Genomic DNA, 25,081 nt, shown 5'->3' with positions numbered 1-25,081 from the left:
TATTGTGATGGTCCATTCTGTACGTAGGATCACCCTGGGGTCTGTGTACCCAGTGATTGATTACAGTAAGTTGATCTGCCTAGTAGTAACTTTGAAGGGAGGGAAGAGCTATCCCTCCATCATACCAACCCCTGGTCAATTTTGGATACAATATCCAAACTTTAAACATATTTTACTATGTCTGGTACCTTTACTTCACTGCTTGTTGAAAAAAAAAACAAGTCTTAAAAAAACATCCAAGCCATTCCCTGTTGGTTGCCATTGGCCGTGGGATTCAATGTCAAAACGTATTTAGTGCTTCATGTGTATATCTTATTAAAGTGCTTGGGATTGTATCTCAAAGTTGCACATTATTATACAAAAAGCTGGCTTCAGAATATTTCAGAGTTGTCGTGTCCATTTTTGGAATAGGGATGCATTTTGTGCTAGTCAAAGTACAATACTTTGTGTGATGCGAACAATAGCAGCAGCCATTCGATTCAATAGGGATTGTATCCAAATTTTTAATTATGTGACGTGGCATAATAGTGTAATCTCATGCATTTTGCAAAACAATCATATTGCAAAATGCTAGAAATTTCATGAGATTATGACAATGTAATTTACATTTTGCCTGGGCTTTCTTTTGAGCCCCTTTATGAGTTGTAAAGAGATAGGGCCATGAAAGTGAATTCTCTCTCCCATTTGTGTTTTGGAAAGGTATGTACCAATGGTTGGTGATAGCAACTGTGGTCAGTGGTGGTTTCTTCATTAGGGAAGAGGAGTGCTGCCCCCTCGCCCAACATTAGCCGCGCGTAGCAAATGTGAAAAATCAAATGGCAATAAAATTATTGAATAGCTATTTTATTTTTTATTTACCGATATGCAGCGAAAGCCTGCCTGAGCCGAGAAAATAGTGGGGTATATTCTCTGCTGCTGATTGGCAGCATGGAGGACTCGAAGTAGTGCCCAGATGCTTCAAAGTGCCCATGTCAGTTTGGCTGGCTGTCTTCTGACGGCCAGCCTTACAAGCGTCCTTTGAAGCTCTCCACCCTGAGCTGTAGTATACAGCTGGGTGCTGAGCAAGTACAGGCCTCCAGGGACTGAAGGAGCATTCAGCCAGCTAGATCCATCCAATCCTGTCTTTTCTCTCATGCTGGTTAATAGCATGAGAGCAGCATCTAGATTTGTTAGGGGCGTTAGCTCTTTGACTTGTGCTCAGAGCCACAGCCTGCAGAAGAACAACGAGGACGTGCACCCCCTGGGTAAGTAACATTTACATATATTTTAAATGATAGTGTAATACATATCTGTGATTTAGTTTGTGTTTATGTTGCATGGGTCTTGTTTATTTTTGTATTTTGGGAAGCGGTGGTCACTTCGCTCTCCACACTACTGTCAAATATTTCCAGCCACCCCTGATTGTAGTTTGAATCTATTGCTCAGTTATCAAACCCCAAGTTTGGCTCGTATGTGATTCCCAAAGGGGAAGCTGCCTTATGGTTTTGGCTGCATTGGCATAAGCAGGCTTTAGTTATGAAGACCACTGTCTCCGCCTCTCCATGTCTTCCTGAACAGGATTTGTTTTTTAAATATTATCTGAAACTGTGCCTCTAATGGACATGGTCTGCTTTAGAAAATTTTTCACTGTTTAGGAAAGGACATGGGATCTTTGGTGCCTTTCAGGCCTCCATCATTGCATTTGTGGTCCATAACTCTGGGCTGCAAATTGCAACCTGCCTCACTAGACAAGTCAATATGGGCCCCCCTTGGAAAGTACAATTTGTGATGCAGCCCATTTGTACATAGGCATGATCCAGCGGATAACCAGCTAGAGATTCTCACTAAACCACTTGCTCACCTGGGCTCAAAACACATATTCACATGAGCTAGTAATTACCGCTGAGGTCAATTTGTTGTGCTAATACCTGTAAAATGGATTTGCCTTATCATTTCTTATCAAACCTTTCCATCCAAATGAACTTTCCTTTAGTCAATGGATCTATTAGTTAACGTTTATAGGCAAAATTAACACAGAATACATTTTTTTAAACAACCACAGACTCGGGAGAGTTTAAATATTTATCTAGTTAAAATCATGTGAGCCAAGAACCAAAATACAATTTTAAACACCATTTTCTCCAAGGAAGGGAATACATTTACAGAATAATCGGTAAACAAAGTTATTACGATGACAGTACCTGAATAGGGAGAGAACAGAAAGAGCAATACGATGACATACTACACAGAATTAAAGTTACCTAGGTTGGTGTGGAAACCAACCCCTTGGCCAAAGAGATGGAATGGGTCCCCTGGGACAGATCAGGTGACAAAGGCTCAGAACAGGATTCAGGGATAGGATAGTTGATCTCTTCTAGATATGACGCCTGCGTCGCAACCCTCACTGACACTATCTTCCTCCTTGATTCTTCCGCAACAACCTTCTATTATGTGCCTCCTCGGTTCTTCCGCGATCTTCTTCTAATTAATTGGCTCAAAATATAAGTCTGGTATCTGATTCCGCTTCAGCATTTATTCAGCTTTCGGACAGCATCCCGGTCTCTCAGCATTCTGGTCTCGCTGCGGTCTGCTAACTAACTAACTACCTCAATTATATCCTTCTAATGGCATGTACCACCCCGAAATGTTTAAAATTTATGAAACTCTGATTGGACAGGAAAAAGGGAGATGATCATCACACCATGCTAGGATTTAATACTTTTCTTTTAGCTTATTGTTCCATGTTCCCGACCCTTAATTTACTTTCCCATGCTTTATTTCCCACCCGAGTTCACATTTTTATTGATCAAAATTATACAGTCCAATATTTTCTTCATTCATCAGTCAGGAAGACAACTTTGTTCCCAGGACATGTAGAGGTCGTGGCCTTGGCTGAGATTCAAGTACATTCGTCATGGTTCCTGGCGGGTTACAAGTGCGCCTGTGCAGAGACAACGTGGAGTAGGAACATCGGTCACCCTATGAGGCCCAAAATACGAACTCAGAATGCAACATATTAAATTCAAAATAAAATGATTTCACTGTATACCACCTATCTCTACTCTAACCCCCTTTACTTATATAAATCTTTCACATTAAACTTTTATTAAAGTTGCATGGTTTAGTTTTAGCAAAAGCATTTGCTTTAACATGTGTTCCAAGCGGCCATCTTGAAAGCGATTGCACAGCTGCAAAGTTTTCACTCCAAGCAAGAAGTCGTCATTACTACATAGATGTAGTTGGCACATGCGCAGTACAGAATTTCGCATTAGCAGCCATTTTAATCTCACTAGGGTTACTTGTTAGTACGACACATAGGCAAGCTTCCCTGAAGCTTAAATATATTGAACTGTAATGCATATTAGTATTTACAAACACAATTATTACGGTATTACAAGTTATTTGAGAGGATTGCATCCGAGCAAGTCACTTTTTTACGAGTCCTTGCTCCATCAGGCCTAACCACAAGTTGTATTCAAATTTGCACACTGATCTGTGTGGTAATAGCACATCCTTGTTGTGAATCTATCCCTTAGTAATCCAAATAGAGTACACCAATTATAATGGCCATTACTTTTTCTGTGACCGACCATATCTTCCTGCCTAGTGTAAGCTGTGACATTCTACAGTGCCTCGGGCTACGAATGGCAGGGACTCAGTCTTGTAGAGTTTCCATTCACAGAATTGTTTTCTTCTCTCAAAGACCGGAGTTACTTTTTGATGGAATGTCCTAGTATATCATGTTTCAAACTTTCAAGCGTAGTAACGCTACATCACTAAAATCATGGATATAGCACTCTTAACGGAAATACACAGAATTAGATTTAAAAAAAAGTTAAAATGGTTCAGCTCTGAACTGCCCGCTCTTCAACATGAAGAGACAAACGTGACACGTTTAAATGGAAGTGTCTGTAAGCTAAAGGACAAGTAAAAGGGACATCATCCTGTGAAATCAAGTTAACAACCCACTTTCTTTCTAAAAGCAAACAACCAGAACAAAACACATCTTCAAAATATTTTGTCAGCTGTCAGGTCGAAAAAACAAAATAAATCCTTGGTTATGAAGGCAATTCAGCAATAACATCCTGACATTTCAATGGCAAAATTGATAACATCTGGAATTCAACTGCACAACCCCTTAACTATTTTTCATTATTGCTTTGATAACATTTACTCTTACTGCATGTTGTGTTTCTTCACTCTGCTGCCTGTTTGGCAATTGGATTAGAGTATTGTGAACCAATTAAGGGTACTGGCGGCGATATAAAATTATCACCGCTTTTGTGGCAATAATTTCATCACTATATCAGCAAGGTCACGCTATCACGTGAAACCTTGTCTTAGCGCCTGAATTCCTAATGCCCATCTTTGCATCTCTAATGAGATGCAAAGTGGGCGTTCCTCCCCAGGATAATGGGAGAAATGTCGCTAAGCGACATTTCTCCTATTATAAAGCCTCACGCAAAGCTGCATAGCGACAAAAAAAGTAGCGATAACCTGTTATCGCTACTTTCCTTACGCCTGCTTTGAAACTGACTTAGCCATGATATCCTATGGAAGGTGCATATCATGGCTATCATGTGAGGCCCTATCAGCAAGCTATCGCCAAACTTTGTGGGATTTTCGCTGGGTTTCCAGCGATAATCTCACGTTTGGCAGTTAGCGCTAGGATTTTTATCGCTTTTGAGATAAGCGTTGCTAATAGCACGCTATCTCAGCGATAAAAATCCATGCTAGCCGGCGATAATTATCCTAGCGCTAAGTGCGCTTAGCGATAACTATCGCCGGTGGTTGCTGATATGCCCCAAAATTTGGGCTCTAGCGATGTCTCTCAAATTTTCCTCTAATCTTCCCTCCTCTATTAATTATCTGTATCAATATCTGATTTCATGGATAGGATACAGGAAAGCTACGATCTTCACCATTCTCCTCAAACATGATATTTGAGTCAGCATCAATATTTATGTGAGAGAGGTAGAATCTTTGAAAATCTCTTTGTGGCAGTAGAACATTATCTACAAATGCATGTTTGACAAAACTCCATTTTATTGCTCTGTAATGAGAAGTTCAAGTGAATTTAATGCAAATGACTACCTGTAAAAGCAAATTTGCTGGTTCCAATTGTACCTACATTCATGTGTCAAAGCGTTTGTATTTCACCAGCAATGTTTCTAAAATGCTGATCACAGTCTTGAAATGGTTTTTGATTTTCACCCCTCATGGTGTCGAATGGAATTTAAATTATTCTGTGAGAAAGACGTTTCTATTGCTCCTCATCCCTCCATCCAACATGGAGTCACTGAGTGGGTGAGTGAATAGAATTTGCACAGAGGTACGTTGTTTGTCTCTATAGCACTATAAGTGAACTATTATCGATGTGCAGTGCTGTACAGAGGCAGTTGGCAGTGTTCACTACTATGCATAGTGCACGTTCTATGCACTGAACTGATTGCCAGCCTTTGGTAGGTGTAGCAATTGTACAAGTGACCCATGGAGCCTTGAGACTCTCACGGGTGAGTAGTTGCGCTTTATAAGAAACCTGATTGATTGATTGAATGGGGATTCTTGGGCAGCGACATAGCAGTTTGCACCTTACAAGCTTCCAGTTGTTCAAGCTGCTCCCTATTCTTACAAGCACAATCAGGCTTAGCCATGCATAGTCTTATGAATTTCACCCAATTACCAAGCACTATAATCAGTTCCTAATCAGTTCTTTGAACCAAACATCTGCCTTTACCAAATGAAGCAAGGGCTGCTCTGAAATGTTGGAAGAGCCAAAATTAGCGCACTTGTCACTGAGTAATATTATTAGCACGAAACAGTTCTACCATCTGCTTTGGATAACTGAAATTGTGGTCCACACCTTGTGGTTTAGGTGTAATGAAATGAGTGTGGAATCTGCCTCATAGAATGCTGACCTAGGAGGAGTGGACAATCCACGCGAGCGGCCCAATCCACCTCCCTTCCCCACTCCCGCCTCCCAGCTGTCCAGCCCTCCCCGACCCCTACTTAATGGCGGCCGCTGCGGGGACAGGTGAGCAAGACCGCTGACTCATTGTCAGTGAAATTGCTCTCCCCCCTCGCAGCTCCACCTTCAAGTGAGGCCTTCACCCGAGACCCTGCACTCTTGAGTGCTGGTGTTCGAGGCCCTCCTCCACCCGCAGGTTTTACCTGCGCCTCATCCCTGGTGGTCCAGTAGACCTCTGTCTCCTTTCTCTCAAGCTGTTCTTTCTCTCTGTTTTCACTTGTTTTCCACTGATTTCAATCTCCCCCTTTTACTCTCCTTCTGAGTCTTTCCTCCATTTTCACTAGTTTTTTACTGATTTCAGTCTCCCCCTTTCGCACCCCCTCTATGTCTTTCCTCTGTTCTCACTCGTTTTTTACTGATTTCAATCTCCTCTTTTTGCTCTCCTTCTGTGTCTTTCCTCCGTTTTCACTAGTTTTTGACTGTTTTCAATCTCCCCCTTTCACTCCCCCTCTGTTTCTTTCCTCCATTTTCACTCGTTTTTCACTGATTTAATATCCCCCTCTCACTCTCCTTCTGTGTCTTTCCCACACTTTTCTTGCACCTTTCAGTGCCTCATTTCCACTCTTTCCTCTCTTTTTGCCTTTTTCTGCCAGTTTCTCCCTGCCGCTGCTGCCCCCAGGGCACCTCCCCCCCCAGCACGACCAATGTGACTGGCCCAATCCAGCTCCCCTCCCCGCTCCCGCCTCCCAGCTGTCCAGTCCTCCCTGACCCCTACTTAATGGCGGCCGCTACAGGGACAGGCGAGCAAGACCACTGACTCATTGTCAGTGAAATTGCTCTCCCCTCTCGCAGCTTCACCATCAAGTGAGGCCTTCCCCGAGCCCCTGCACTCTTGAGTGCTGGTGTTCGAGGCCCTCCTCCACCAGCAGGATTTACCCTCGCCTCATCCCTGGTGGTCCAGTGGACCTCTGTCTCCTTTCTCTCGCGCCGCTCTTTCTCTCCGTTTTCACTTGTTTTTCACTGATTTCAATCTCCCTCTTTTACTCTCCTTCTGTGTCTTTCCTCCATTTTCACTAGTTTTTTACTGATTTCAATCTCCCCCTTTCACTCCCCCTCTGTGCCTTTCCTCCGTTCTCACTAGTTTTATACTGATTCCAATCTCACCCTTTCACTCCCCCTCTGTGTCTTTCCTCCATTCTCACTCGTTTTTTACTGATTTCAATCTCCCCCTTTCACTCCCCCTCTGTGTCTTACCTCCGTTTTCACTAGTTTTTTACTGATTTCAATCTCCCCCTTTCACTCCCCCTCTGTGTCTTTCCTCCATTTTCACTTGTTTTTCACTGATTTAATCTCTCACTCTCCTTCTGTGTCTTTCCCCCACTTTTCTTGCACCTTTCACTGCCTCATTTCCACTCTTTCCTCTCTTTTTGCCTTTTTCTGCCTGTTTGTTCCCGTCGCTGCTGCCCCCGAGGCCCCTCCCCCCAGCACAACCAAAGCGACCGACCCAATCCAGATCTCCTCCCTGTTTTCGCCTCCTAGCTGTCCAGCCCTCCCCGACCACTACTTAATGGCGACCGCTGCGTGTCTGCACTGCGGTCGTGGGCAGCAGGTGTGCCGCTGCCATGCCGAAGGCGCACCAAAGGCAAGCCCGTTTGTGCCCGTCCGCGACTAGTGCCAGGAACCCTGGACCTCCGCTACGCCAATGCTACGACCCAGCTGCACTCCACGCTCTCAACCCAGGACGCAACAACAACTGCAAGCTAGCATCACCAGCGACACCCACGGACCCTTCAGCTGTCACCGCTGCTGGCACACCTGCAGTACCACCAAGACCACGGACCCAGAGCAACCCGCCCGCAAGACCACAACCCAACCGAAGACCCTGCAATGCATCCTCCTCAACATCCGATTCCTCCTCAAACATGCCACCAAAATCTGGGACCTCCTTGACAGCACCACCCCGGATGTAGTGTTCTTCACCGAAACATGGACCAACACCACCTCAGTACTGGACAGCGCCATTCCCCAAGGATACAAGATCTCCAGGAAGGACCGCCCCACCCGCCCGGGAGGAGAAATCGTCATCATCCACAAATCCACCCTCCGCTTGACCACACTCCCTGACGAGCCCACAGACCTGATGGAACACCTTCACTTCAAGATACTGGCCAGCCCTAGCCCTCGAGGAACCCTCATCTACTGACCCCATGGCCCCGCGGACTTTTCGCTAACTCCATCACGGACATCATCTCCCTGCATGCCATCATGTCCACCAACTACACCCTACTGGGAGACCTCAACTTTCACTTCGACAGCCAACTGGACCCCAGGACCACATCCCTCCTGGACAACCTCCACAACATTGGACTCCGCCAGATCGTGACCAAACATATGCACTCAGCAGGACACACCCTCAACCCCCTCTTCACAACTGGTAACTCCATCACCTTCAGCCACACCACCAAACTCCCATGAACTGACCATCAATGCGTCCACTTCACCTTCAGAACACCCACCATCCACAGACACCTGCACCTGCTCCCACAAAGAAACTGGACCAGAATCACCGACGACCAGCTAACCTCATCACTCAGCAACTCCACCCCAAGCATCGCGGAAAACAACGACACATCTCTCCAGACCTCAGATCCCTAAACTGGCTCCCCTTCTAAGCCAGAATTCATCTAAAAATTGCATGCCTGACGCATAGAGCCATTTATCATAACACTCCCAGCTATCTAGTTCAGAAATTGGTACTCTCATGTGGTAACAGATCCTCTAGAAGTGCCAGTAATTTTTTTACTGAAACCACAAAGATTCAACAAGAAGAAAACATTCAACCGTACCTTCTCAGGGATGGCGCCCAGGATCTGGAATGCATTGCCCTCGGAAACCAGACTAAATCCTTATATTGCATTGTTTAAAAAAGAAGTCAAATCTCTTCTCATGGCTAAATTCACTTGAGCCAGGCTTATATGTGTCTATACGACCCTGGATTCTTATGGAACCCGATGCATGTTACGATTTGCCTATATACCTATTCGACCCTGGATTTGTATGGAACTCTATGGTAGTTAAAATTTGCCTATGTATTTCTTATATTTACTTTGTAAAGCGCTCTGATACCCGCAAGGGTCTTGTTCACGCTATATAACACCTTTGAAATAAATAAAAACCGCAGCCCGAACCCTGCACCGATGGATCTCTGACAGCACCAACACCATAGCCCCCCTCAAGAAAAACAACAACACCCACGCCAAGAAAGCCAGTTGGTTTACCACCGAACTTCGAGAGTCCAGATGCACTTGACCAGATCGGGAGGCCGCTCCTTCTCCTTCCTCGCAGCCTGTGCCTGGAACTCCCTTCCACTCCACCTCAGATGGACAACATCGCTCCCCATCTTTGCAAGAAACCTCAAAACCTGGCTCTTCGACAGACCCCCTCCTTGATGAACTGAAGCCTGCTAACCACCCCCCCCAGCACCTTGAGACCCTTACAGGTGAGTAGTCGCGCTTAACAAGCGACTGATTGATTGATTGAGTGTGACCGTGGGAGGTGTGTAGCACCTCTAGCCAGAAACTAGATCTTCATCATCTCTAATTAATGTGCTTCATTGAGGAAGAGAAATAGGGCCCAGCGGACATCCCACCCAGGTACCACTGTGCACCCACTCATGAAGCCTTCTCTGATTGGTCCCTCTTCCCAACCCAACAGCAGCTTCCATCCACCCTGAAGCAGGCAGAGACCTACGCACTCTATCTGGCTTCTTAATTCACCGCACCAGGCCTTTCCCAGAAACTGTGGCGCTGTACTGCTGAACCCCCGTGGAGGGAACAGCTTTGGAGTTGGGACCCAATAGTTGCAGCTCTTCCTCAGTCCCAGGTTGTGGCTTCAGCCAGCCTGCTCTTGCAGTCTTGATGGACAGGCAGAACGCTGTTTCTTTTTTCTCAATCTGGTGGAGCAAAAAGTGGCCTGCCCTTTGGCACTGAGTCCCACATCATGAGGATGGTTGTGCGTGATTCTGGGTTTGCAGTGGTAGCCGACATCTTCTGCTTGAGGATGCTTATATTTACTGCAGGGATCACTGTTGGCCTGTAAATGGATCACTGACAGAATATCGAGGAAAAGAATATTGAGCTGCCACAGTATGGAGGTAAAAATATCGAGTGACAGAATATCGACTTCCTATCTACAAACAGGTAAGTACAAAATCTCGTTGTTAATAATATAGTTTGCTAAAATAGTGAATTTTTAAAATGTCTTAAAAGTAGTAAAAATTACTTAAATAATAAATATAATTAAGTAAAACATACTTAAAAATAATTACAAAATGCTAAAAGTAATGAATAATAAATGTAATGTTAAAAATAACATAATTTTTAATTATAAAATGTTTAAAACATAACTTAAAATATAATTACATATATATATATATATAACTAAACCTATAATATAAATATACAAATAAATTATCTATGATAGTTTAAAACATTAAAATAAATATTTTTTTTAATAATAGTTTACAATAAATTAAATATAACAATACTGAAAATGTTGCATAGCGTAGGGGATACAATTATTATTCCCACTCCATTGAGTGGAACAGTAAGGAAAGTGTTGGATAGCGGGTGGGAATAATGTACTATTCACACTCCACCAAGTGTAACAGTAGGGAAAGTGTTGAATAGCGGGAGGGTAAAAATTATTATTCCCTCTCCAGTGAGTGTAACAGGAGGGAAAGTGTTGGATTGCGGGTGGTAAAAATTACTATTCTCACTCCAGTAAGTGTACCAGTAGAGAAAGTGCTGGGAAGCGGGTGGGTAAAAATTACTATTCCCACTCCAGCAAATGCAACAGTAGGGAAAGTTTTGGATAGCGGGTGGGAATAATTTAGTATACCTACTCCTGCAATTTAATTAACAAGTAATTATTTTTCTAAAATTAATTTACCTCCCACCATTTTCCCCTATAAACGTCACCTACAATATTGTAAAATATTAAATTAAAATAATTAATTAACAATTAATTGATTAACCAATAACAATTAACAATAAAATTAATAACCATCAAATCTAAATTAATTCACACAATTAACACTATAAAATAACTTTTAATAAATATAATATAAAACATACAATAAAACTAAATTACCTCCTACCCTACTCCCTGATCAACCCTCAACCCACTCCTAAAAAAAGTACACAATTAACATATTTACAAATTAATGATTAATAATTAAGATCTAATTAATTACTAATTAATAAACATTTAACATAATTACCAATTAATTAATTGTTAATCAATTTATAATTAGTAGTAAATTAAGTAACCTAATTAACAATATAAATGATTAAATACTAAATAATTAATTAATAAAATAATTAATGCATTCATTTCAATTAAATTGTTTCCCACCCTACTCCCCTATAAACCCACAACCCACTACAGAATTAAATTACGCAATAAGTAATTAACATGTAATTAATTAATTCTAAATAATTTTTAAAACATATATTATAATTAAATTACTTCCTACCCTATTCCCCTATAAACCTACAACCCGCTACGGAATTAAATTACTAAAAAATTAATTAACATAAAATTCATTACTTAAAAAATAATTCACACATACATTACAAAAACAATACATACTTTAAGCACATATACTAACACTTTATATTATGACTGTCAATATTACTAACTTCAATTTAATGAGAAACCATATTTCTTACCTGCATTTCGATATTCTGCCCCACTGTATTATTGAAAGTCGCTAATATGTCCACTCGATATATCAAACTCGATATTTTGCCATATTGATATTTAAAATTCGATATTTTTACTGTTTACCCCTGTAAACATCATGAGGTCCATTAGGATGGCGATTGGATGGCCTCCGCCGGGTCGGCGGTGGTAACCGCTGCACCGGCGGCGGTCATCCGCCCGCGATCGCAACCCAGAAAACCACCGGGCCCATTAGCATGGCGGTGACGACCGCGGCGGTGAGATTTTCCGCCCGCCACTTTTGCGCCGGTAGCAGTCAGAACACTTGCCTGGACCGCTAAAATGGGGCCGGTACAGGGTCAGGCTCCGCCGGCATGATTATGATGCCGGCGGTAGCCAGCCTTTCCACGGCGGTGGAACCACCATGGAAAGGCATTCGGAGATTGTCTCTGGGGGCCCATTGCAGGCCCCCAATATGATTGGGGGGTGTGGGTACATGTACCTGTACCAGGTGGCAGGCACTGTGCAGTGCCTGCTACGCAGTGCAGGGATATGCTGGACATACTTATTTGGACATCGCAATGGTGCTGCTGGCAGCAGCAACCGCCGCAATGTTAAATGCTGCGATCATACCGCCGCGGTCAGATTTCGACTGCGGAGCATACTAATTGGACTGGCGGTTATGCCATGGTCCTAGCGGGCGGTGTTTTCCCGCTACCATCGCAGTCGGAGTGATTTTCCGACTGCCATCCTAATGGACCCCCATGTATCTGCTGCTCAATGATTTCTCTCCTCCCCCATATGTTACTTTGATTTCCCTGACAGTGACAAAGTGTGACATGCATTAGACATTTTCAGGGAAAAAAACAAAAAGATTATTCTTAATGACGCGGCTGAATCGTGCCATCAAGGACAAACATTATAAGAACAGATATTCAGATAGGCCTTTTCTTGTCATTTGGCACCAGCTACAGTGGCTTCTTAAAGTAGCAGCCTCACCTCACCTTCAGAACGTGTCAACCTTTACTGCTCTTAACAATGAAACAGATGAGCAAAGTAAAGCTTTGTTGATAAAGCAGCCTAAACAATCCACTTAGATGCCACCCCGAGTATTTGGAACACGGCAGATAAACTTGTTTTCCCCGTTTATGTACCGTGAAGTAGAGATATGTTGATAGGAGAAGAGATGAAAAACACCTCAAAGATCGTTTTTGTATCAACCAATCAGTGTTGCGCTTTTCTTTCAGCTTTACAGAAAAAGTTAGTGGATACACATATTGGTCAGAGCAAGTGCTCCTTTGTGGGATCCACGTCTTTTGATTTTCCATGTCAACATTTTAACATTTTGCCTTCTTTATTCTTCTTTGATAGTTTCACTGTTTTGAAAAAATAACGTCACTCTTGTTTTTCTGTGTAACCAAAAGTGTGCTATGTAAGTGCATATACATCTATATAGAAAGGCAGTGCACACATTAATGTGTCCAGCATATTGGTTTGTTCTATACCCCTTTATGAAAGGAGCTGAATGCATATTTACATCTTGAAAAACAACAACTACTTATTTCAAGGCCGCTGCTCCCTCTCGGCAACTGTACAGGAGAATGAGGCAGTAAGGGCTTCACTCACAGGGGCAACGAGGTTTTTCCACAAATGATGGGTAGGCTGCCACTAAAATGTAGAGCTAAGCCACAGATGTCACTCTACTCTGATAAAAGAAAGCTGCTGGCTTTAGAACCCTGTGCCCTTTACCACTGCTAAGCAGCAGTAAAATGCAGGTGCTTCCCTCTGTAAATATGTGCTGTACATCGGAGCCCTCTATGTGGTCTAGTTACCTTCCCTGTAAGCACATCGTATACGGTACCTAAAGCGCACCAATAGCACGGAAAGCTATATGCCACATGTGGGCTGCAGTGTGTATTTATCGTACCCAAACATATATTACAAACATATGTGACTGGTCAGAGCAATATTGTGCTCATGCTGGGCTGCAGTTTAAATGTGCTGCAGTGAACCTATTAGGTCAGAAGAGATCTCATCTGAATAATGGACAGACTGAGCAGCTGCCTGATGGCAGCTTGTTTTCACTATACCAAAACATGCTCTCCTGCTTCAGGGACACAAAAAGTAAAAAAAAGACTCTTGGTACCAAGAAGGTCCAGCTGATCACTAACAACTGGTCCATGCAGACGACCGCCATAGAAACCTGCTCTGCGGAGCTGGGGGTTGCAGGAGTGACCAGGAGCAACTTTCATAGAACTTTGAAAAAGTTGGGTCTCAGTCACTTTTTCACCGTCTGGAGGATTGGGGCAAGATGCTTCAGTGTGCCTAGGGCGGTCATGCCCAAGACAGCAAGAAATCCAGGTTCGTACCTCTTGAACCCTTGTGCTGTGCTGAAAGCCCTGTCCTGCTATGGCTTTCAGCTTTGCCCTGATGGAGGATTTCAACTTTCAAAAAAGTGGTAAAGTCTGGAGGTAACACTTTGATCTGGATGAGGCAATCAATGCATCCGACTGTGAAGTCATCTCACTGGCTATAAAATCTAGGGGGCAGATTTATGTTTCCTGGCGCATCCCTGCAAATCAGCAGGGATGCGCCAGGAAAGATGCGTCACGCAAGTTTACCCTTGCGCCACTACAGATGCGCCGCAGTTACAATGCAGCGCATCGTGGCGCAAGGATAAACAGATGCGTGACGCATCTCATGGCGTAAGGGCGGCGCATTTCTGGAGTCGTGTCGCAAGCACGACGCAACTCCAGCAATGTTTAGGGGCTGCCCATACCTAACATGCTGCGTCATGCCTTACGCCTGCTTCAAGCAGGCGCAGGGTTTTGACGCAGCAGCGTCGGAAAAGTGACTCAGTGAAATCTTGTAGATTTCACTGCGTCACTTTTCCGAGGCTTTTTCCGATGGAACGCCCATCCTGCATACATTAAACCTGACGCAGGTTTAATGTGGCGCAGGGCTTTACAACGTGACGCATCTCCATAGATGCGTCACGATGTAAATAGGGCGTAGGGTTTACGCCGCTGCTGCGTCACAAAAGTGACGCAACAGCGGCGTAAAAGTGGCGCAAGTCTAACATAAATCTGCCCCTAGGTTTGTAGCAATCAGAACATTTGCCCCCTAAAATGACTCCAGCTACACCTTGAAGGCAACGCATGTGACTTAGTGGGGCCTATGCTGCCTCAGCATTTGAAATTGCCATGCTGGAAAATGTCAATTCCTATAAAGAAGACTCTCATAGGTAATAACGTTGACCAGGATGGCTTGCTTGTTGTATCAGACTTCTCCTCCATCGTAATCTGAACTCATGCCTAGGTCTCTGTCAACCACAAAAAATTACTTCAGAATGGTGTTTTACTATTTCTTGTTGCTTCTCCCATAAAATGTAAAATAAATCTCTGTTTCCCCTAACCAAAAGTGGTGATCTTGGTGTCTTTTTCCACACTACATTTTTCTAAATTTGTTTCTGAATTTTATTGTATTGTGCCCTCTACTTAAAAATGTTTGCCACTGCTTCAACTTAGCACACACTTCTCATGTGATTGCCTGCTGCTTATGCCACTTCTACCGGGATTGAGCAGAGATTCTCTCAAAACTGTGATTTATTTGACTTCACCAGTGTGGGTTTATTTAGTTAGTAGCAGTACTCAACTCCCAAATAATAACCCATTTTCTGACACTGATGTATTAGAACAAAAGCTAAATTAAAACCTAAATACACTTGTATGTACACCAGTTCTGTACAGCTTTCTCTAACTTGGCACTGATTGCATCAGTATACAGTTCCAAAGACAGGCTTTGATTTACAAAAAAACGAAACGTAACAGGCTGTGATTTACTTCTCTGCTTGAACAAACCTTTATGATTGTTTTTTGACAAACATTCCTATAACTACATCTGGTAAGTTTCAGTAGGGGCAGAATTCCAGGTATACTACTGGGAATGTCTTGTGACAACACATGCTGGCTCCAATTACCCTGTGTACAAATTTAGCTTAAGAGGAACAAAGCCAGTTGTGCCAATGTGTACTATCTTTTCATTTCTTTTTTCCTCATGGAAGAAGACATTTCCTTACACACCCGCTACATGTGGGGGTGGCCCTTTCACCTTTCCATCCTGGAAAGGGAATTCCTCCAGCTCTTGTCTGGATTAACTTTCAAAATATTTCCTGGAGGGGAGCCAGGGGTTGGACCCAATTTGGTGAATGCACACAAATGTACATGTTTGTGGATGTTCGCAAACATATAAGGAAAAAAAAGGGATTGTAACACCCGCTTCTTACCCCTTGTGTGTGGGACTTCCCAATGCATATTTCTTCATACTTATGGGTTAGAATTCGACAGCAGTAAATCCTTTTATGGCTGCCAGGAATCTTTTTTTGTGAATTCTTGGCAGGATTTGTGAGATGTTTTAGGTCATAAACATGTTAATGGCTAACAGTACCTTTGTGAACAGGGCCTCCAAAGTTTTCATGACTCATGAGGACTTTGGGCTGATTGTGACTGCTGCTATTGGAATAAACTTTGAAGGGCATATTACTGCGAGGTGGTCAACATTCTCTAAGGAGCATATTAACCCCTTCGCTGCTAGGCCTCCCCCTCTGTGCTAAGCCTTTTTTGGGCTATTTGGGGTAGTTCCCGCTTAGGCCCCTGTAACATTTTGACCACATGAGGTATCCACACCAAATTTGCGTCCTTTTTTTCCCAACATCACAGGGATTCTAAAGGTACCCAGGGTTTGTGGATTCCCCTGGAGGGGACCCAGAAATCAGCCAAAATACAGCTACATTTTGTTTGTTTTTAGAAAAATGGGAAAAAATGGCTAGAGGAAAGCGACTGGTTTTCCCCTGAAAATAGGATCAAAAAAGTGGGTTGTGGTGCTGAAATCACCATCTTCCCAGCTTTCAGGGACAAGCAGACTTTTGACAGAAAACCAACGTTTTTTACACAGTTTTGGCATTTTTCTGGGACATAGCCTATTTTTCCTATTTTTTGTGCATTCAATCTACTTTCAGTTAATGGTAGAAATGGGTATGAAAGCAATAATGGATCCAGGAAAGCTAAAACGTTTTAGAAAAGTAGACACATTTTTTAATTCAGCAAGGGGTCATTAGTGTAGATCCTTCAAGGTTTCTTCATAAAAACTAACAGTTAAATATAGGAAAAATTGAAGCTTAGTTGAAAAAAACAGCCATTTGTGTCAATGTTTTCACCTGTAACTTCTTCTAATTATGACAGCTGTTTGAAAGCGATATACCGTTACATTTGCTGGACCTTTATGGTTGGGGGATATATAGGACTTAAAGGTTCACTAAGAACCCGACAAACCCAGAGCCAATAACTGAGCAGTGTCTTGCAATGGTTTTTTATTATGTACCAGGTATATAGCAACTATTTGGGGAAAATGTATACATGGAAAAATCGGTATGAAAGACACCTATGTATTTTTGAAATGGGAACAAAATATAGAGTTTAGAAACAGTAGATATTTGCACATTTTCGAAATTGGGAATACCCATACTAGCATGAGAATTATAGGTCATTTTTCAAAATGACTTCTTTTTTACACATTGTCTTTCATTTGGAAGGCAGAAATGCATCAAAAGTCAATAGGTAATAACAGTTGCTCTACAATTCTGTGTTACCCTAAGTCTCCCAATAAAAATGGTACCTCACGTTGTGCCCACGACAGGAAACGGCTCAAAACGCAACGTGGACACACCACATTTTCACAATGAAAACTTACCCTTTTTTTGCAAAGTGCCTAGCTGTAGTTTTTGAACCCTAGCTCTGCCTGCACCTTGGTAAACCTAGCAAACCTATACATTTTTGAAAACTAGACACCCAGGGGAATCCAGGATGGGGTGACTTAACTGGCTCTCACCAGGTTCTGTTACTCAGAATCCCTTGCAAACCTAAAACATTGTCCAAAAAAACCACATTTTCCTCACATTTCTGTGGTGGAAAGTTCTGGAATCTGCGTGGATCCACAAAAATCATCCCTGCCCCCGTTCCCCTAAGTCTTCCGAGAAAAATGGTACCTCATTTGTGTGGGTAGGCCAAGTGCCCGCAACAGGAAATGGCCCAAAGCACAACATGGACCCACCACATTTTCACAGTGAAAATTGACCCTTTTTTACAAAGTGACTAGCTGTAGTTTTTAAACCCTAGCTCTGCCAACAACTAGGGAAATCTTAAGCCTATATATTTTTAAAAACTAGACACCCAGGGGAATCCAGGAAGGGGTGACTTGACTAGCTCTCAACAGGTTCTGTTACCCAGAATCCCTTGCAAACCTAAAAATGTGTCCAAAAAAACACATTTTCCTCACATTTCTGTAGTGGAAAAGTTCTGGAATCAGCGTGGATCCACAAAATTCCACCCACCCCGTATTCCACAAAGTCTTCCGAGAAAAATGGTTCCTCACTTGTGTGGGTAGGCCTGGTGCCCGCGACAGGAAAGGGCCCAAAATGCAAGGTGGACACACCACAGTTTCACAAAGTGCCTAGCTGTAGTTTTTTAACCCTAGCTCTGCCGGTACCTAGGGAAACCTAGTAAACCTATACATATTTGAAAACTAGACACCCAGGGGAATCTAGGCTGGGGTAACTTGACTAGCTCTCACCAGGTTCTATTACCCAGAATCCCTTGCAAACCTAAAAAAGTGTCAAAAAACCCACATTTTCCTAATATTTCTGTTGTCGAAAGTTCTGGAATCTGCTAGGATCCACAAAATTCCATGCACCCCGCGTTCCCCAAAGTCTTCCAAGAAAAATGGTACCTCACTTGTGTGGGTAGGCCTAGTGCTTGCGACAGGAAACGGCCCAAAGCCCAAGGTGGACACACCACATTTTCACAGTGAAAAAAGACCTTTTATTTACAAACTGCCTAGCTGTTGTTTTTGAACCCTAGCTCTGCCAGCACCTAGGGAAACCTAGTAAACCTATACATTTTTTTAAACTAGACACCCGGGGGATGCCAGGGAGGTTTGACTTGCGTGGATCCCCCAACGTTTTTTACCCAGAATCCCCTGCAAACCTCAAATTTATTAGAAAAAATCACTTTTTCCACACATTTTTGTGTGGGAAAGTTGTGGCATCACCGGGCTGAAACAAATTTCCTACCACCCAGCGTTCCCCTACATCTCCCGATAAAAATGGTGCCTCACTCGGGAGGGAGCAGAAAGGCTGTGGCATCTTTTTTGGGGGGTGGGGGCATTGGCATGCCCATTCTGGGCAACCCCCACCCCGAACTTTGGAGAAAGAAAATCCCTGGTGGCTAGTGGGCGTTCTGTCCCACCCCGAAGAAAGACTGTATCATTTCTTTGGGGGTGGGGATCTTGACACGCCCATTCTGGGCAACCCCCACCCCTACCTATATAAAAAAAACTCCCTGACACTTAGTGGGTTTTCTGCCCCCCCTGGGGTCAGATCAGGGGCTATTGCCCCCATCTTCCTCTTGGAGGGGCAGCAAGTCTTTAGTTTTCTTTGTGGGGGTATGGTGGGGGCATGTGCATGCCCATTCTGGGCAGCCCCCACCCCGGGCCTATAAAAAAATAATCCCTGGTGTCTAAGGTGCTTTCTGCCCCCACAGGGGGCAGAAAGACTGGAATTGTGTGGGGTAGGGGTGGGGGCATTCGTATGCCCATCTTTGGCAGCCCCCACCCCTAAATTAATCGTAAAAAAAAACCCTGACGTCTAGTAGGCTTTCTGCCTCCCGGTGGGGACAGAAAGACTGTTATTGTGCAGGGGGGTTGGGGGCTTTCTGCCCCCCCTGGGGGGTCAGATTGGGGGCTACTGCTGGCAGAAAGACTGGAATTTTGTGGGGGGAGGGGTGGGGGCATTGGCATGCCCATATTGGGCAGCCCCCACCCTAATTATAATTTTTTTAAAAATCCTTGGTATCTAGTGGGCTTTCTGCCCCACGGGGGGCCGAAAGACTGTGTTTTTATAGCTGATGGTGGGGGCATTGGCATGCCCATATTGGGTAGCCCCCATCCCTGAATAAAATGTAAACAAAAATCCCTGGTATCTAGGGGGCTTTCTGCCCCCCGTGGGGCAGATCCTGGGGCAGGGATCCACTAGGGAGATTCTCCCCTTTCAAATGACCTCTCCTGACTTTCTATGTGCTCAGGGGGCTGAGATACCCCCCTGAACACGTAGAAAGTGAAACTGAAATGAGCCTCTTGGCTCATTTCAGTTTCATTTTCATTGTAATGAACTCAGCGCACCATGAGCGTAATTAGCATTGCAATGAAAATGAAAATTTGCCTCGGGTTCCCCAACCTCCCGGGGCCAATAAAAAAAAGGGAAATCCCTCTGCTGTCTGCAGCAGAGGGATTTAGTGCCCCTGCTCTCATGACGGAATGGTTCTGTAATGAGCACCAGAGTACCGGTGCTCATGACGGAACCATTCCGTCATGAGCACCAAAGGGGTTAATGGCTTTTGCGGTACAGGGCAACACAGTAACCCACCTTGCTGGGCTTCCCTATATCACAGAGAAAGGGCAGTAATGTGCAGTATTTATCCAGTACTGCGCATTCCTGTTCTTTTCCCTTGTGCTGCTGTTTTTGCAGCCTAGTACCAATGCATGCTCCTTTGCACCATCGTGCAAGGGTGCCTGGGTTGTAGGCATGATTGTTTTTGTGAAAGAAGGGGCACCCTCTTGCACAAAAACAATCCTGAGAGGTTGTTTCCTCTTTCTATGTGTGCTGCAGAATGCAGCACAACTAGAAAGAGGAAAAACAAGGAGAAATAAAGATATTTCTCATTGTGACGCCTCTCCTGGGGAGGCATATCTGTTTGGCACATTCCAAGGTTTACAAGGTCTTGTAAATTTGGGAATGCAGCAAAAACATGTACGTTGTATGAGAACACCCATGCAATTCCCTTCCAGGTTAGATTAACCCAAAGCAGCAATTTGCACTGTGTTGCATTACTTCAGATTTTTTGAGGCGCTCAAAGTCGTACAAAGTGATTTTGCATGGCTTCAAATATGTGACGTAATGTTTACGTTGCTCTTGCACCATGTTGCGTGGGGCAAGAGCGACGCAAGCCAGGTGGCACATATAGCCCTATGTATTTAGAATGTTAAAAGAAATGCAAGAGATAATTCCGAATTTTTGCTTGGAACTATCTATAGAGAATAAAATAGTTATGAATTTGAAGGCAGCTGCACATTTGTTTGCGCATCACAGCTTAGATTTTGATGTTTTCAATTAGATTAGGTACTGTGAGCTGGCAGTGAAGGGTGTCTTCCAGGAACAACTCCGGCAATCTGAAGCTAAAAGAGCACTGTGGTGAGAGGGGTCACACAAGAAAGCACTAGAAGAGCATTTAGTGGCAGCGAAGCAGGCTAAAGAGTATGGGATTTTCAGTCACAGTCAGGCTGACATTAGAGGTGTGCAGGCTCGATGAAAGCCTATCTTATCAGATCTAGGGCACGAGCACGCGAAGCAAGTAAGTCTAAAATGAATTTGGAGCCACCGCCTCCAGGCAAGCTTAGCTGGCTACACACCAGGACTCAGAGTGGATTAATCTGCTGTGTGAAATAGAACAAACAGAGCTGAGAAGGCGAGCAGGGGGTGGCATTCTGGAGCTGAAAGGGAAACATGATTATGTCACAAAGATCATGACATTATAGGAACACTGTATTAAGAATAACACAAATAATAACAGTATGAGAGAGGTGTAGTTGGGTCCAGGGAAAAAAGCATAGCTGAAGCATTTTATTGCTTGTTCAGCAATAAGGGGTTAATCTGCCTAACCATGGGCTAGACTTATTAACATGGAAACAGGACAAGAAACAACATCCAATGTGAGCAAAATTCCAATGTTTTATCAGCCTTCTAATGCCACTTCTATTTGGCTTTTGAAAGCATACAAAGGTTTTTTTTTCTCAAAGCCAGTTTGGTCGTAAACATGTGTTGCAGGATGAAAATGGCTACATATTCGCCTGACAAGAATTCACAGAAAAATTCCCGTAAGTCCCAAACAAAAGATTTGAGGAGGTGGATCAGAGGTTTGTTTAAGTTGTACGTCTGTAAACACCTACTTGCACATTTTTGTTCAATCACAAACTCCAATGATACCCATTTCTCCACTCTGGGAAATGTTTGTATGTTTACTCTAGTAAACCTGTTCAGTAACTACCCTTCCAGGGTGAGAAGGAGATCTGGTCACATCCAGAAACGGAAGAGGTTTAGGGAGAAGGGTTTCTCCACAGAGAAAAATGTTTTGGCATTGGAGAAAAAAATAACATAATGTACAATTGAACATCAGGCTGCATTTTCCCAGATAGGAAGCTTGCATATTAGGGAACTGAAAGACTGGGGAACATGTCACTTGGGGAACCGAATAATATGTCTGGAAACCAACCCCTAGCAAATCTTTTCAGATATACTACTGGGAATTTTTTAAGCTTTCCAAAAGTTGTAAATCTGCAAACATTCATAGGACCAATGCAACAGCTGAAATATACTCATTTTGTTGTAAATTGGGCCCAATTGTTTTTTTGTTTAACTCAAATCACAAAACATTCACATATATCATATAACACCAGGAAATAAACAGTATGTAAAAATTGCCATTATCCATTGCTCATAAGTATTCTCCTCATGACCTTTCCCTTAATGTATCAGATGCAATTCAAATGTTGTAAGTCATCTTTGAGATGGGATTACATATCTCATTACTCTTACAACTTTGACAGGGACAACTATGGAAGAATATCATTAAATGGTCAGTGTACATATTTAATCACATGTCACTTTTATGCATTATGTTTTGCAATAAACATTGAGAGGTCATAAGCATTTCAATTGGTGGGTGATTTATGGTTAGCATGGCTGTTGAGTGGTCAAGCTGCACTTTAAATGTAGTGTTTTAGGTGAGTTTCCCATAATTTTCTACCCAAGTTTTGAGGAGTTATAACCAACACCAACCATAGCTACATTTAAAAAGAACCATGAATGTTTGGAGTTTTTGATCATGTACAGCATTCAAGACTTCCTTGTTCCAAAACCCAATGGGTGGCCATCCACCACTGCATTTGGCCATCAGCTGTGCTCAGCAGGGAATTCCCTTTGGGATGTGTAATCTAGCCACGCCCTTTGCCAAACCATCTGCAGGTAGCTAGGCTCTACACCCAACATTCAACTCATCACGGGTGGCCAACACCCACTGAGCACAGCCTTCAGGTTTAGGTTGCGAAGTTGGTGGCAGGCCCTACCCTATGGTCAGGACATATGCCAATGTCAGTGTGAAAAAAAGGATATTTGCTCACTGGGCCTGGTCGCAGGCCATCCCCTGTATCCAACTCTCCACAGATGACCAACATCCGTAGTGAAAAGCCTTCAGTCATGTGCAGCAGGGGATGGCAGCACGTCCAGTCATCTCTCTATGCCCCCTTGCAACAATCCGTAAGGGGCCAACCCCACTGCGCATGGCCATGAGCAGTGGGTTTTCCAATGGCATCGGACATCCAGGGCTTTGGCTGTTGCAGTGGGGGTGGTTGCTGAATCTCAATTTCCACTGAAAAGATATGTTTTATTTTCATAATAACTGGTGCTGTTCAGCAATTCTGCATGAAACTTTCCAAAAAGTACATCCACTTTGGCTTCCTTATGACGAGATCTGTGCAGATCAATTAAGTAGTGTCCAAAAAAATGTCAATATGGCACATTCCTGCATTTTACCCTGCGCTGGCGCCCTTTTGGCAGACTAGCACCAATGAAGGCACCTTGTGGAATACATTTTATTTACATGGTAAGTTTAAGTTTGCAAGTTCTTTTTTGACATCAAGAAACAAAGAATCCCACAGGAATGCATACAGCATTATTATTGTGCATGGAGGGGCACCTTTTTGCACAAAAAAAATCCTGAGAGGCATATTCCTCTTTCTATGTGTGCTGCAAAATGCAGCACACATAGAAGGAGGAGGTAGCGAGGAGAAATAAAGATCTTTCTCCTTGTTGCTCCTCCCCTGAGAAGTTGTATCTTTATGGTACCTCCCCAGGTTTACCAACCCTGGTTAATCTGGAAAACCATAGGAGTTGCATGGGAACACCCACACAACTCAGTGGAATGCCTTTCCAGAGCAGAGTAAGGCAACACACCGATTTGTGCTGTGTTGCTTTACTCCAAAATCATGGAGCCACTAATGACCATGCAAAGTGGCCTTTGGTGGCTTCATAAATCTCTTTTAGGACTTGCGTGAGATGCAACTCCACTTTTAAATAGGCCACTTAGTGTTTAGTGTTTAAAGATTGTTCAGCCTGGGCATAGAGAGGTTCCACTGTAGAACTATCTCTAAAGTTAGAAAGGTGCTTTTTTCTATAACCACAATGCAGTTTGATTCGTTTGCATGAAACTTGGCAGATGCTGCTATGAATAGCTTATTTATTTATTTTTATTTTTTTACATTTGTGCAGATTCATAAAGGGGGCACATTTGAAAGAGGGGATCAAAAAAGTGTTCACTTGCTAAAAACTATTACATCATTTGATGAATTGGCATTTTTGATTTAGTGCAAGTATGTCAACTTTTGCACGTTTCTATCAAGCTGGGGCAGGAGCCACCACGATGATGCATGACTGCAGTTGGCACTTTGAAGTGGGTTGCGCTCAAGACCCTGGACCTATGCCATATCCACATGCACAACCTCACTGGCATTCAACAGGGTCTGGCTCACATCAGTGGTATCATCACTGTTGGTATTTAAGATGCCATGAGTGATGTCATTTAACATGTCATGAGTGATGCACTATGTAGGATCATACTCAGTCCATGACAGGGGTGCAAGTTTTGGTTAGTTTCCTAAACTGGTGAATTTCAGATGTTATTAGGTTTTGTTACCCATGACTGTAGCTGCACTTCCACGGTGATTTTCAAAAGCTTTTGAGACCACAGACCGGAGTTCACGTTTGCAACCCTGCAGGGAAGCAGGAGGTCCAACATGGACAGGTAGCCCCAAAAGGTTTGAAATCCAAGATTATGACTAGTGAACACCCCCACCTCAAAAAACATCTTAATAATGCCACTGGGTAGTTATAGTTAAGATTGCCCTTCCATAGTTTTGGGATTTTTTGATGCCATTCCACAAATCTTCCTGAAACTTTCCATAAAAAGCAAATTAACTTCAACTACTTCCTGGAGACAGAGAGCTGCTTCCTGAAAAGTTTTTTCAGGTTGCTGTCAGCCCATCAGAGCACTCTTTCGTCGGAATCTACCTCCTGCAGGATCAAGATGGCCCAAGGGTAAAAAACACCCTGGGCCAATCAGAATGCTCTATTTTTTAAAACTCTTGCAATTGTCCCTCAAACCCAACCCTTCAGATCTACAAATATTTTGTAATTTTAACTTCTCAAAACCTACTGAATGGATTTACACCAAATCAAAAGAAGCACAA

The sequence above is a fragment of the Triturus cristatus genome, chromosome 6, assembly GCF_964204655.1.
Source record: "Triturus cristatus chromosome 6, aTriCri1.1, whole genome shotgun sequence".
NCBI lineage: Eukaryota > Metazoa > Chordata > Amphibia > Caudata > Salamandridae > Triturus > Triturus cristatus.
Note: the sequence above shows the minus strand (reverse complement) of the source record.